This window comes from Schistocerca cancellata, chromosome 4 (genome assembly GCF_023864275.1).
Source record: "Schistocerca cancellata isolate TAMUIC-IGC-003103 chromosome 4, iqSchCanc2.1, whole genome shotgun sequence".
NCBI classification, from domain to species: Eukaryota; Metazoa; Arthropoda; class Insecta; order Orthoptera; family Acrididae; genus Schistocerca; species Schistocerca cancellata.
In genome coordinates this window covers 8228160-8241704 of record NC_064629.1, presented here as the reverse complement: position 1 = coordinate 8241704, position 13545 = coordinate 8228160, and the positions used below count along the sequence as shown (strand labels likewise).

Here is a 13545-nt window from a genome sequence, read left to right as displayed (position 1 = left end):
AAATACGTCACCGCCTATTGTTGTGTAGGAGTGTAGAGTTCCAAATTTGATTTGTAACCACGAATGTATTCCTTAGTCGTCTCGTCTCGTCCCGCAGACGTTTGTCGTGCTTGCGCTGTCATATGGACCACGACCCGAGCGGCAGCGAGCGGCAGTCGAGCAAAGTCGGGACAAGTCGGGACGGGGACAGGGACAGGGATAGGAATGGTGCGAATGCACTGGAAACTACGCAGACACCTGGTGTGAGGCGAGGCGAGGCGAGGCGAGGAAGCCCACATCGCTACCAGTGGCGCCCTCCAGTACGACACTGCCACACCCTGCACAGGCCCTCCGCTGAACACCAGGGACAAGATGCGTCCTCCGCTAGTGTCGAAGGCTGCACGCGCCCAGCGAATGACAGGGGGTGCAACGAGCAGCAGTGCGTCTCACACACGCGGCGGTGCGCCCGCCAATTCGGCCGTCGCTCTGCTGGGACGCCGGGCACGCCTCCCCGCGCCGTCCTCGAGGAACTGGCGGTTGCGGAAGGAAGCGCTTTCGTCAAATGCGGCCGAAAACTAACATTTTGTGTGTTGGGAGAAAAGCCGAACGCGAATTCTGCCGTGCTCCTACATTAGATAAGCGCCAACGGCCATACCATGATGAATACACCGGTTCTCGTCCGATCACCGAAGTTAAGCATCATCGGGCCCGGCTAGTACTTGGATGGGTGACCGCCTGGGAAACCCGGGTGCTGTTGGCTCCCTTCATTTTGTTTTTTTGTTATGTCGCCAGCCCAATTTTCAAACTACCTTCCTGTTGTGACAAAGATGCTTCCTTAAGCCTTTTAAACTACTGTAATGGTACGAAAATGCAGTAATTAACTCAGTTTGAGGGAGAATGTGCTAACCAAGTTTGCCAAGGAGACTTTGAAAACGACAAAACAGTACGAACCGGCAGGTGATTTCTGAAATACGTCACCGCCTATTGTTGTGTAGGAGTGTAGAGTTCCAAATTTGATTTGTAACCACGAATGTATTCCTTAGTCGTCTCGTCTCGTCCCGCAGACGTTTGTCGTGCTTGCGCTGTCATATGGACCACGACCCGAGCAGCAGCGAGCGGCAGTCGAGCAAAGTCGGGACAAGTCGGGACGGGGACAGGGACAGGGATAGGAATGGTGCGAATGCACGGCAAACTACGCAGACACCTGGTGTGAGGCGAGGCGAGGCGAGGCGAGGCGAGGAAGCCCACATCGCTACCAGTGGCGCCCTCCAGTACGACACTGCCACACCCTGCACAGGCCCTCCGCTGAACACCAGGGACAAGATGCGTCCTCCGCTAGTGTCGAAGGCTGCACGCGCCCAGCGAATGACAGGGGGTGCAACGAGCAGCAGTGCGTCTCACACACGCGGCGGTGCGCCCGCCAATTCGGCCGTCGCTCTGCTGGGACGCCCGGCGCGCCTCCCCGCGCCGTCCTCGAGGAACTGGCGGTTGCGGAAGGAAGCGCTTTCGTCAAATGCGGCCGAAAACTGACATTTTGTGTGTTGGGAGAAAGCCGAACGCGAATTCTGCCGTGCTCCTACATTAGATGAGCGCCAGCGGCCATACCATGATGAATACACCGGTTCTCGTCCGATCACCGAAGTTAAGCATCATCGGGCCCGGCTAGTACTTGGATGGGTGACCGCCTGGGAAACCCGGGTGCTGTTGGCTCCCTTCCTTTCGTTTTTTTGTTATGTCGCCAGCCCAATTTTCAAACTACCTTTCTGTTGTGACACAAATGCTTCCTTAAGCCTTTTAAACTACTGTAATGGTACGAAAATGCAGTAATTAACTCAGTTTGAGGGAGAATGTGCTAACAAAGTTTGCCAAGGAGACTTTTGAAAACGACAAAACAGTGCGAATCGGCAGGTGATTTCTGAAATACGTCACCGCCTATTGTTGTGTAGGAGTGTAGAGTTCCAAATTTGATTTTTAACCACGAATGTATTCGTTAGTCGTCTCGTCTCGTCCCGCAGACGTTTGTCGTGCTTGCGCTGTCATATGGACCACGACCCGAGCGGCAGCGAGCGGCAGTCGAGCAAAGTCGGGACAAGTCGGGACGGGGACAGGGACAGGGATAGGAATGGTGCGAATGCACGGCAAACTACGCAGACACCTGGTGTGAGGCGAGGCGAGGCGAGGCGAGGCGAGGCGAGGCGAGGAGGCCCACATCGCTACCAGTGGCGCCCTCCAGTACGACACTGCCACACCCTGCACAGGCCCTCCGCTGAACACCAGGGACAAGATGCGTCCTCCGCTAGTGTCGAAGGCTGCACGCGCCCAGCGAATGACAGGGGGTGCAACGAGCAGCAGTGCGTCTCACACACGCGGCGGTGCGCCCGCCAATTCGGCCGTCGCTCTGCTGGGACGCCGGGCGCGCCTCCCCGCGCCGTCCTCGAGGAACTGGCGGTTGCGGAAGGAAGCGCTTTCGTCAAATGTGGCCGAAAACTATTATTTTGTGTGTTGGGAGAAAAGCCGAACGCGAATTCTGCCGTGCTCCTACATTAGATGAGCGCCAACGGCCATACCATGATGAATACGCCGGTTCTCGTCCGATCACCGAAGTTAAGCATCATCGGGCCCGGCTAGTAATTGGATGGGTGACCGCCTGGGAAACCCAGGTGCTGTTGGCTCCCTTCCTTTTGTTTTTTTGTTATGTCGCCAGCCCAATTTTCAAACTACCTTCCTGTTGTGACAAAGATGCTTCCTTAAGCCTTTTAAACTACTGTAATGGTACGAAAATGCAGTAATTAACTCAGTTTGAGGGAGAATGTGCTAACCAAGTTTGCCAAGAAGACTTTGAAAACGACAAAACAGTACGAATCGGCAGGTGATTTCTGAAATACGACACCGCCTATTGTTGTGTAGGAGTGTAGAGTTCCAAATTTGATTTGTAACCACGAATGTATTCCTTAGTCGTCTCGTCTCGTCCCGCAGACGTTTGTCGTGCTTGCGCTGTCATATGGACCACGACCCGAGCGGCAGCGAGCGGCAGTCGAGCAAAGTCGGGACAAGTCGGGAAGGATACAGGGACAGGGATAGGAATGGTGCGAATGCACTGCAAACTACGCATACACCTGGTGTGAGGCGAGGCGAGGCGAGGCGAGGCGAGGAAGCCCACATCGCTACCAGTGGCGCCCTCCAGCACGACACTGCCACACCCCGCACAGGCCCTCCGCTGAACACCAGGGACAAGATGCGTCCTCCGCTAGTGTTGAAGGCTGCACGCGCCCAGCGAATGACAGGGGGTGCAACGAGCAGCAGTGCGTCTCACACACGCGGCGGTGCGCCCGCCAATTCGGCCGTCGCTCTGCTGGGACGCCGGCCGCGCCTCCCCGCGCCGTCCTCGAGGAACTGGCGGTTGCGGAAGGAAGCGCTTTCGTCAAATGCGGCCGAAAACTAACATTTTGTGTGTTGGGAGAAAAGCCGAACGCGAATTCTGCCGTGCTCCTACATTAGATGAGCGCCAACGGCCATACCATGATGAATACACCTGTTCTCGTCCGATCACCGAAGTTAAGTTACATCGGGCCCGGCTAGTACTTGGATGGGTGACCGCCTGGGAAACACGGGTGCTGTTGGCTCCCTTCCTTTTGTTTTTTTGTTATGTCGCCAGCCCAATTTTCAAACTACCTTTCTGTTGTGACAAAAATGCTTCCTTAAGCCTTTTAAACTACTGTAATGGTACGAAAATGCAGTAATTAACTCAGTTTGAGGGAGAATGTGCTAACAAAGTTTGCCAAGGAGACTTTTGAAAACGACAAAACAGTGCGAATCGGCAGGTGATTTCTGAAATACGTCACCGCCTATTGTTGTGTAGGAGTGTAGAGTTCCAAATTTGATTTGTAACCACGAATGTATACCTTAGTCGTCTCGTCTCGTCCCGCAGACGTTTGTCGTGCTTGCGCTGTCATATGGACCACGTCCCGAGCGGCAGCGAGCGGCAGTCGAGCAAAGTCGGGACAAGTCGGGACGGGGACAGGGACAGGGATAGGAATGGTGCGAATGCACTGCAAACTACGCAGACACCTGGTGTGAGGCGAGGCGAGGCGAGGCGAGGAAGCCCACATCGCTACCAGTGGCGCCCTCCAGTACGACACGGCAGCACCCTGCACAGGCCCTCCGCTGAACACCAGGGACAAGATGCGTCCTCCGCTAGTGTCGAAGGCTGCACGCGCCCAGCGAATGACAGGGGGTGCAATGAGCAGCAGTGCGTCTCACACACGCGGCGGTGCGCCCGCCAATTCGGCCGTCGCTCTGCTGGGACGCCGGCCGCGCCTCCCCGCGCCGTCCTCGAGGAACTGGCGGTTGCGGAAGGAAGCGCTTTCGTCAAATGCGGGCGAAAACTAACATTTTGTGTGTTGGGAGAAAAGCCGAACGCGAATTCTGCCGTGCTCCTACATTAGATGAGCGCCAACGGCCATACCATGATGAATACACCGGTTCTCGTCCGATCACCGAAGTTAAGCATCATCGGGCCCGGCTAGTACTTGGATGGGTGACCACCTGGGAAACCCGGGTGCTGTTGGCTCCCTTCCTTTTGTTCTTTTGTTATGTCGCCAGCCCAATTTTCAAACTACCTTTCTGTTGTGACAAAGATGCTTCCTTAAGCCTTTTAAACTACTGTAATGGTACGAAAATTCAGTAATTAACTCAGTTTGAGGGAGAATGTGCTAACCAAGTTTGCCAAGAAGACTTTGAAAACGACAAAACAGTACGAATCGTCAGGTGAATTCTGAAATACGTCACCGCCTATTGTTGTGTAGGAGTGTAGAGTTCCAAATTTGATTTGTAACCACGAATGTATTCCTTAGTCGTCTCGTCTCGTCCCGCAGACGTTTGTCGTGCTTGCGCTGTCATATGGACCACGACCCGAGCGGCAGCGAGCGGCAGTCGAGCAAAGTCGGGACAAGTCGGGACGGGGACAGGGACAGGGATAGGAATGGTGCGAATGCACTGCAAACTACGCAGACACCTGGTGTGAGGCGAGGCGAGGCGAGGCGAGGAAGCCCACATCGCTACCAGTGGCGCCCTCCAGCACGACACTGCCACACCCCGCACAGGCCCTCCGCTGAACACCAGGGACAAGATGCGTCCTCCGCTAGTGTCGAAGGCTGCACGCGCCCAGCGAATGACAGGGGGTGCAACGAGCAGCAGTGCGTCTCACACACGCGGCGGTGCGCCCGCCAATTCGGCCGTCGCTCTGCTGGGACGCCGGCCGCGCCTCCCCGCGCCGTCCTCGAGGAACTGGCGGTTGCGGAAGGAAGCGCTTTCGTCAAATGCGGCCGAAAACTAACATTTTGTGTGTTGGGAGAAAAGCCGAACGCGAATTCTGCCGTGCTCCTACATTAGATGAGCGCCAACGGCCATACCATGATGAATACACCGGTTCTCGTCCGATCACCGAAGTTAAGCATCATCGGGCCCGGTTAGTACTTGGATGGGTGACCGCCTGGGAAACCCGGGTGCTGTTGGCTCCCTTCCTTTTGTTTTTTTGTTATGTCGCCAGCCCAATTTTCAAACTACCTTTCTGTTGTGACAAAAATGCTTCCTTAAGCCTTTTAAACTACTGTAATGGTACGAAAATGCAGTAATTAACTCAGTTTGAGGGAGAATGTGCTAACCAAGTTTGCCAAGGAGACTTTGAAAACGACAAAACAGTACGAATCGGCAGGTGAATTCTGAAATACGTCACCGCCTATTGTTGTGTAGGAGTGTAGAGTTCCAAATTTGATTTGTAACCACGAATGTATTCCTTAGTCGTCTCGTCTCGTCCCGCAGACGTTTGTCGTGCTTGCGCTGTCATATGGACCACGACCCGAGCGGCAGCGAGCGGCAGTCGAGCAAAGTCGGGACAAGTCGGGACGGGGACAGGGACAGGGATAGGAATGGTGCGAATGCACTGCAAACTACGCAGACACGTGGTGTGAGGCGAGGCGAGGCGAGGCGAGGCGAGGAAGCCCACATCGCTACCAGTGGCGCCCTCCAGCACGACACTGCCACACCCCGCACAGGCCCTCCGCTGAACACCAGGGACAAAATGCGTCCTCCGCTAGTGTCGAAGGCTGCACGCGCCCAGCGAATGACAGGGGGTGCAACGAGCAGCAGTGCGTCTCACACACGCGGCGGTGCGCCCGCCAATTCGGCCGTCGCTCTGCTGGGACGCCGGGCGCGCCTCCCCGCGCCGTCCTCGAGGAACTGGCGGTTGCGGAAGGAAGCGCTTTCGTCAAATGCGGCCGAAAACTAACATTTTGTGTGTTGGGAGAAAAGCCGAACGCGAATTCTGCCGTGCTCCTACATTAGATGAGCGCCAACGGCCATACCATGATGAATACAACGGTTCTCGTCCCATCACCGAAGTTAAGCATGATCGGGCCCGGCTAGTACTTGGATGGGTGACCGCCTGGGAAACCCGGGTGCTGTTGGCTCCCTTCCTTTTGTTTTTTTATTATGTCGCCAGCCCAATTTTCAAACTACCATTCTGTTGTGACAAAAATGCTTCCTTAAGCCTTTTAAACTACTGTAATGGTACGAAAATGCAGTAATTAACTCAGTTTGAGGGAGAATGTGCTAACCAAGTTTGCCAAGGAGACTTTGAAAACGACAAAACAGTACGAATCGGCAGGTGATTTCTGAAATACTTCACCGCCTATTGTTGTGTAGGAGTGTAGAGTTCCAAATTTGATTTGTAACCACGAATGTATTCCTTAGTCGTCTCGTCTCGTCCCGCAGACGTTTGTCGTGCTTGCGCTGTCATATGGACCACGACCCGAACGGCAGCGAGCGGCAGTCGAGCAAAGTCGGGACAAGTCGGGACGGGGACAGGGACAGGGATAGGAATGGTGCGAATGCACTGCAAACTACGCAGACACCTGGTGTGAGGCGAGGCGAGGCGAGGCGAGGCGAGGAAGCCCACATCGCTACCAGTGGCGCCCTCCAGCACGACACTGCCACACCCCGCACAGGCCCTCCGCTGAACACCAGGGACAAGATGCGTCCTCCGCTAGTGTCGAAGGCTGCACGCGCCCAGCGAATGACAGGGGGTGCAACGAGCAGCAGTGCGTCTCACACACGCGGCGGTGCGCCCGCCAATTCGGCCGTCGCTCTGCTGGGACGCCGGCCGCGCCTCCCCGCGCCGTCCTCGAGGAACTGGCGGTTGCGGAAGGAAGCGCTTTCGTCAAATGCGGCCGAAAACTAACATTTTGTGTGTTGGGAGAAAAGCCGAACACGAATTCTGCCGTGCTCCTACATTAGATGAGCGCCAACGGCCATACCATGATGAATACACCGGTTCTCGTCCGATCACCGAAGTTAAGCATCATCGGGCCCGGCTAGTACTTGGATGGGTGACCGCCTGGGAAACCCGGGTGCTGTTGCCTCCCTTCCTTTTGTTTTTTTGTTATGTCGCCAGCCCAATTTTCAAACTACCTTTCTGTTGTGACAAAAATGCTTCCTTAAGCCTTTTAAACTACTGTAATGGTACGAAAATGCAGTAATTAACTCAGTTTGAGGGAGAATGTGCTAACCAAGTTTGCCAAGGAGACTTCGAAAACGACAAAACAGTACGAATCGGCAGGTGATTTCTGAATTACGTCACCGCCTATTATTGTGTAGGAGTGTAGAGTTCCAAATTTGATTTGTAACCACGAATGTATTCCTTAGTCGTCTCGTCTCGTCCCGCAGACGTTTGTCGTGCTTGCGCTGTCATATGGACCACGACCCGAGCGGCCGCGAGCGGCAGTCGAGCAAAGTCGGGCCAAGTCGGGACGGGGACAGGGACAGGGATAGGAATGGTGCGAATGCACTGCAAACTACGCAGACACCTGGTGTGAGGCGAGGCGAAGCGAGTCGAGGCGAGGCGAGGAAGCCCACATCGCTACCAGTGGCGCCCTCCAGCACGACACTGCCACACCCCGCACAGGCCCTCCGCTGAACACCAGGGACAAGATGCGTCCTCCGCTAGTGTCGAAGGCTGCACGCGCCCAGCGAATGACAGGGGGTGCAACGAGCAGCAGTGCGTCTCACACACGCGGCGGTGCGCCCGCCAATTCGGCCGTCGCTCTGCTGGGACGCCGGCCGCGCCTCCCCGCGCCGTCCTCGAGGAACTGGCGGTTGCGGAAGGAAGCGCTTTCGTCAAATGCGGCCGAAAACTAACATTTTGTGTGTTGGGAGAAAAGCCGAACACGAATTCTGCCGTGCTCCTACATTAGATGAGCGCCAACGGCCATACCATGATGAATACACCGGTTCTCGTCCGATCACCGAAGTTAAGCATCATCGGGCCCGGCTAGTACTTGGATGGGTGACCGCCTGGGAAACCCGGGTGCTGTTGCCTCCCTTCCTTTTGTTTTTTTGTTATGTCGCCAGCCCAATTTTCAAACTACCTTTCTGTTGTGACAAAAATGCTTCCTTAAGCCTTTTAAACTACTGTAATGGTACGAAAATGCAGTAATTAACTCAGTTTGAGGGAGAATGTGCTAACCAAGTTTGCCAAGGAGACTTCGAAAACGACAAAACAGTACGAATCGGCAGGTGATTTCTGAAATACGTCACCGCCTATTATCGTGTAGGAGTGTAGAGTTCCAAATTTGATTTGTAACGACGAATTTATTCCTTAGTCGTCTCGTCTCGTCCCGCAGACGTTTGTCGTGCTTGCGCTGTCATATGGACCACGACCCGAGCGGCCGCGAGCGGCAGTCGAGCAAAGTCGGGCCAAGTCGGGACGGGGACAGGGACAGGGATAGGAATGGTGCGAATGCACTGCAAACTACGCAGACACCTGGTGTGAGGCGAGGCGAAGCGAGTCGAGGCGAGGCGAGGAAGCCCACATCGCTACCAGTGGCGCCCTCCAGCACGACACTGCCACACCCCGCACAGGCCCTCCAATGAACACCAGGGACAAGATGCGTCCTCCGCTAGTGTCGAAGGCTGCACGCGCCCAGCGAATGACAGGGGGTGCAAGGAGCAGCAGTGCGTCTCACACACGCGGCGGTGCGCCTGCCAATTCGGCCGTCGCTCTGCTGGGACGCCGGCCGCGCCTCCCCGCGCCGTCCTCGAGGAACTGGCGGTTGCGGAAGGAAGCGCTTTCGTCAAATGCGGCCGAAAACTAACATTTTGTGTGTTGGGAGAAAAGCCGAACGCGAATTCTGCCGTGCTCCTACATTAGATGAGCGCCAACGGCCATACCATGATGAATACACCGGTTCTCGTCCGATCACCGAAGTTAAGCATCATCGGGCCCGGCTAGTACTTGGATGGGTGACCGCCTGGGAAACCCGGGTGCTGTTGGCTCCCTTCCTTTTGTTTTTTTTGTTATGTCACCAGCCCAATTTTCAAACTACCTTTCTGTTGTGACAAAAATGCTTCCTTAAGCCTTTTAAACTACTGTAATGGTACGAAAATGCAGTAATTAACTCAGTTTGAGGGAGAATGTGCTAACCAAGTTTGCCAAGGAGACTTTGAAAACGACAAAACAGTACGATTCGGCAGGTGATTTCTGAAATACGTCACCGCCTATTGTTGTGTAGGAGTGTAGAGTTCCAAATTTGATTTGTAACCACGAATGTATTCCTTAGTCGTCTCGTCTCGTCCCGCAGACGTTTGTCGTGCTTGCGCTGTCATATGGACCACGACCCGAGCGGCAGCGAGCGGCAGTCGAGTAAAGTCGGGACAAGTCGGGACGGGGACAGGGACAGGGATAGGAATGGCGCGAATGCACTGCAAACTACGCAGACACCTGGTGTGAGGCGAGGCGAGGCGAGAAGAGGAAGCCCACATCGCTACCAGTGGTGCCATCCAGCACGACACTGCCACACCCTGCACAGGCCCTCCGCAGAACACCAGGGACATGATGCGTCCTCCGCTAGTGTCGAAGGCTGCACGCGCCCAGCGAATGACAGGGTGTGCAACGAGCAGCAGTGCGTCTCACACACGCGGCGGTGCGCCCGCCAATTCGGCCGTCGCTCTGCTGGGACGCCGGCCGCGCCTCCCCGCGCCGTCCTCGAGGAACTGGCGGTTGCGGAAGGAAGCGCTTTCGTCAAATGCGGCCGAAAACTAACATTTTGTGTGTTGGGAGAAAAGCCGAACGCGAATTCTGCCGTGCTCCTACATTAGATGAGCGCCAACGGCCATACCATGATGAATACACCGGTTCTCGTCCGATCACCGAAGTTAAGCATCATCGGGCCCGGCTAGTACTTGGATGGGTGACCGCCTGGGAAACCCGGGTGCTGTTGGCTCCCTTCCTTTTGTTTTTTTGATATGTCGCCAGCCCAATTTTCAAACTACCTTTCTGTTGTGACAAAAATGCTTCCTTAAGCCTTTTAAACTACTGTAATGGTACGAAAATGCAGTAATTAACTCAGTTTGAGGGAGAATGTGCTAACCAAGTTTGCCAAGGAGACTTTGAAAACGACAAAACAGTACGAATCGGCAGGTGATTTCTGAAATACGTCACCGCCTATTGTTGTGTAGGGGTGTAGAGTTCCCAATTTGATTTGTAACCACGAATGTATTCCTTAGTCGTCTCGTCTCGTCCCGCAGACGTTTGTCGTGCTTGCGCTGTCATATGGACCACGACCCGAGCGGCAGCGAGCGGCAGTCGAGCAAAGTCGGGACAAGTCGGGACGGGGACAGGGACAGGGATAGGAATGGTGCGAATGCACTGCAAACTACGCAGACACCTGGTGTGAGGCGAGGCGAGGCGAGGCGAGGCGAGGAAGCCCACATCGCTACCAGTGGCGCCCTCCAGCACGACACTGCCACACCCCGCACAGGCCCTCCGCTGAACACCAGGGACAAGATGCGTCCTCCGCTAGTGTCGAAGGCTGCACGCGCCCAGCGAATGACAGGGGGTGCAACGAGCAGCAGTGCGTCACACACGCGGCGGTGCGCCCGCCAATTCGGCCGTCGCTCTGCTGGGACGCCGGGCGCGCCTCCCCGCGCCGTCCTCGAGGAACTGGCGGTTGCGGAAGGAAGCGCTTTCGTCAAATGCGGCCGAAAACTAACATTTTGTGTGTTGGGAGAAAAGCCGAACGCGAATTCTGCCGTGCTCCTACATTAGATGAGCGCCAACTTCCATACTATGATGAATACACCGGTTCTCGTCCGATCACCGAAGTTAAGCATCATCGGGCCCGGCTAGTACTTGGATGGGTGACCGCCTGGGAAACCCGGGTGCTGTTGGCTCCCTTCCTTTTGTTTTTTTGTTATGTCGCTAGCCCAATTTTCAAACTACCTTTCTGTTGTGACAAATATGCTTCCTTAAGCCTTTTAAACTACTGTAATGGTACGAAAATGCAGTAATTAACTCAGTTTGAGGGAGAATGAGCTAACCAAGTTTGCCAAGAAGACTTTGAAAACGACAAAACAGTACGAATCGGCAGGGGATTTCTGAAATACGTCACCGCCTATTGTTGTGTAGGAGTGTAGAGTTCCAAATTTGGTTTGTAACCACGAATGTATTCCTTAGTCGTCTCGTCTCGTCCCGCAGACGTTTGTCGTGCTTGCGCTGTCATATGGACCACGACCCGAGCGGCAGCGAGCGGCAGTCGAGCAAAGTCGGGACAAGTCGGGACGGGGACAGGGACAGGGATAGGAATGGTGCGAATGCACTGCAAACTACGCAGACACCTGGTGTGAGGCGAGGCGAGGCGAGGCGAGGCGAGGAAGCCCACATCGCTACCAGTGGCGCCCTCCAGCACGACACTGCCACACCCCGCACAGGCCCTCCGCTGAACACCAGGGACAAGATGCGTCCTCCGCTAGTGTCGAAGGCTGCACGCGCCCAGCGAATGACAGGGGGTGCAACGAGCAGCAGTGCGTCACACACGCGGCGGTGCGCCCGCCAATTCGGCCGTCGCTCTGCTGGGACGCCGGGCGCGCCTCCCCGCGTCGTCCTCGAGGAACTGGCGGTTGCGGAAGGAAGCGCTTTCGTCAAATGCGGCCGAAAACTAACATTTTGTGTGTTGGGAGAAAAGCCGAACGCGAATTCTGCCGTGCTCCTACATTAGATGAGCGCCAACGGCCATACCATGATGAATACACCGGTTCTCGTCCGATCACCGAAGTTAAGCATCATCGGGCCCGGCTAGTACTTGGATGGGTGACCGCCTGGGAAACCCGGGTGCTGTTGGCTCCCTTCCTTTTGTTTTTTTGTTATGTCGCCAGCCCAATTTTCAAACTACCTTTCTGTTGTGACAAAGATGCTTCCTTAAGCCTTTTAAACTACTGTAATGGTACGAAAATGCAGTAATTAACTCAGTTTGAGAGAGAATGTGCTAACCAAGTTTGCCAAGAAGACTTTGAAAACGACAAAACAGTACGAATCGGCAGGTGATTTCTGAAATACGTCACCGCCTATTGTTGTGTAGGAGTGTAGAGTTCCAAATTTGATTTGTAACGACGAATTTATTCCTTAGTCGTCTCGTCTCGTCCCGCAGACGTTTGTCGTGCTTGCGCTGTCATATGGACCACGACCCGAGCGGCAGCGAGCGGCAGTCGAGCAAAGTCGGGACAAGTCGGGACGGGGACAGGGACAGGGATAGGAATGGTGCGAATGCACTGCAAACTACGCAGACACCTGGTGTGAGGCGAGGCGAGGCGAGGCGAGGCGAGGCGAGGAAGCCCACATCGCCACCAGTGGGCCCTCCAGCACGACACTGCCGCACCCCGCACAGGCCCTCCGCTGAACACCAGGGACAAGATGCGTCCTCCGCTAGTGTCGAAGGCTGCACGCGCCCAGCGAATGACAGGGGGTGCAACGAGCAGCAGTGCGTCTCACACACGCGGCGGTGCGCCCGCCAATTCGGCCGTCGCTCTGCTGGGACGCCGGGCGCGCCTCCCCGCGCCGTCCTCGAGGAACTGGCGGTTGCGGAAGGAAGCGCTTTCGTCAAATGCGGCCGAAAACTAACATTTTGTGTGTTGGGAGAAAAGCCGATCGCTAATTCTGCCGTGCTCCTACATTAGATGAGCGCCAACGGCCATACCATGATGAATACACCGGTTCTCGTCCGATCACCGAAGTTAAGCATCATCGGGCCCGGCTAGTACTTGGATGGGTGACCGCCTGGGAAACCCGGGTGCTGTTGGCTCCCTTCCTTTTGTTTTTTTGTTATGTCGCCAGCCCAAGTTTCAAACTACTTTTCCGTTGTGACAAAGATGCTTCCTTAAGCCTTTTAAACTACTGTAATGGTACGAAAATGCAGTAATTAACTCAGTTTGATTGAGAATGTGCTAACTAAGTTTGCCAAGAATACTTTGAAAACGACAAAACAGTACGAATCGGCAGATGATTTCTGAAATACGTCACCGCCTATTGTTGTGTAGGAGTGTAGAGTTCCAAATTTGATTTGTAACCACGAATGTGTTCCTTAGTCGTCTCGTCTCGTCCCGCAGACGTTTGTCGTGCTTGCGCTGTCATATGGACCACGACCCGAGCGGCAGCGAGCGGCAGTCGAGCATAGTCGGGACAAGTCGGGACGGGGACAGGGACAGGGATAGGAATGGTGCGAATGCACTGCAAACTAC

The 13545-nt window shown here is 55.1% G+C and overlaps 14 non-coding genes across 14 annotated transcripts; all 14 read left to right on the top strand.

Annotated features, from left to right (window-relative positions):
- The first annotated feature begins 620 nt into the window (after nucleotides 1–620).
- On the top strand, nucleotides 621–739 carry LOC126186231 (5S ribosomal RNA). Its single transcript, XR_007537333.1, has one exon. It is a non-coding gene; the product is annotated as a 5S ribosomal RNA (ribosomal RNA).
- Nucleotides 740–1570: 831 nt separating this feature from the next.
- Nucleotides 1571–1689, top strand: LOC126186269 (5S ribosomal RNA). The gene has a single exon (XR_007537369.1). It is a non-coding gene; the product is annotated as a 5S ribosomal RNA (ribosomal RNA).
- An 843-nt stretch (nucleotides 1690–2532) lies between these two features.
- Nucleotides 2533–2651, top strand: LOC126186524 (5S ribosomal RNA). Its single transcript, XR_007537614.1, has one exon. It is a non-coding gene; the product is annotated as a 5S ribosomal RNA (ribosomal RNA).
- Nucleotides 2652–3483: 832 nt separating this feature from the next.
- On the top strand, nucleotides 3484–3602 carry LOC126185422 (5S ribosomal RNA). Its single transcript, XR_007537177.1, has one exon. It is a non-coding gene; the product is annotated as a 5S ribosomal RNA (ribosomal RNA).
- An 828-nt stretch (nucleotides 3603–4430) lies between these two features.
- LOC126186236 (5S ribosomal RNA) lies at nucleotides 4431–4549 on the top strand. Its single transcript, XR_007537338.1, has one exon. It is a non-coding gene; the product is annotated as a 5S ribosomal RNA (ribosomal RNA).
- Nucleotides 4550–5376: 827 nt separating this feature from the next.
- On the top strand, nucleotides 5377–5495 carry LOC126185749 (5S ribosomal RNA). The gene has a single exon (XR_007537214.1). It is a non-coding gene; the product is annotated as a 5S ribosomal RNA (ribosomal RNA).
- An 832-nt stretch (nucleotides 5496–6327) lies between these two features.
- Nucleotides 6328–6446, top strand: LOC126185410 (5S ribosomal RNA). Its single transcript, XR_007537166.1, has one exon. It is a non-coding gene; the product is annotated as a 5S ribosomal RNA (ribosomal RNA).
- Nucleotides 6447–7278: 832 nt separating this feature from the next.
- LOC126186460 (5S ribosomal RNA) lies at nucleotides 7279–7397 on the top strand. Its single transcript, XR_007537552.1, has one exon. It is a non-coding gene; the product is annotated as a 5S ribosomal RNA (ribosomal RNA).
- An 837-nt stretch (nucleotides 7398–8234) lies between these two features.
- Nucleotides 8235–8353, top strand: LOC126186459 (5S ribosomal RNA). The gene has a single exon (XR_007537551.1). It is a non-coding gene; the product is annotated as a 5S ribosomal RNA (ribosomal RNA).
- An 837-nt stretch (nucleotides 8354–9190) lies between these two features.
- LOC126186230 (5S ribosomal RNA) lies at nucleotides 9191–9309 on the top strand. Its single transcript, XR_007537332.1, has one exon. It is a non-coding gene; the product is annotated as a 5S ribosomal RNA (ribosomal RNA).
- Nucleotides 9310–10137: 828 nt separating this feature from the next.
- Nucleotides 10138–10256, top strand: LOC126186229 (5S ribosomal RNA). The gene has a single exon (XR_007537331.1). It is a non-coding gene; the product is annotated as a 5S ribosomal RNA (ribosomal RNA).
- Nucleotides 10257–11086: 830 nt separating this feature from the next.
- On the top strand, nucleotides 11087–11205 carry LOC126185327 (5S ribosomal RNA). The gene has a single exon (XR_007537087.1). It is a non-coding gene; the product is annotated as a 5S ribosomal RNA (ribosomal RNA).
- Nucleotides 11206–12035: 830 nt separating this feature from the next.
- LOC126186228 (5S ribosomal RNA) lies at nucleotides 12036–12154 on the top strand. Its single transcript, XR_007537330.1, has one exon. It is a non-coding gene; the product is annotated as a 5S ribosomal RNA (ribosomal RNA).
- Nucleotides 12155–12990: 836 nt separating this feature from the next.
- Nucleotides 12991–13109, top strand: LOC126186227 (5S ribosomal RNA). Its single transcript, XR_007537329.1, has one exon. It is a non-coding gene; the product is annotated as a 5S ribosomal RNA (ribosomal RNA).
- Nucleotides 13110–13545: the final 436 nt, after the last annotated feature.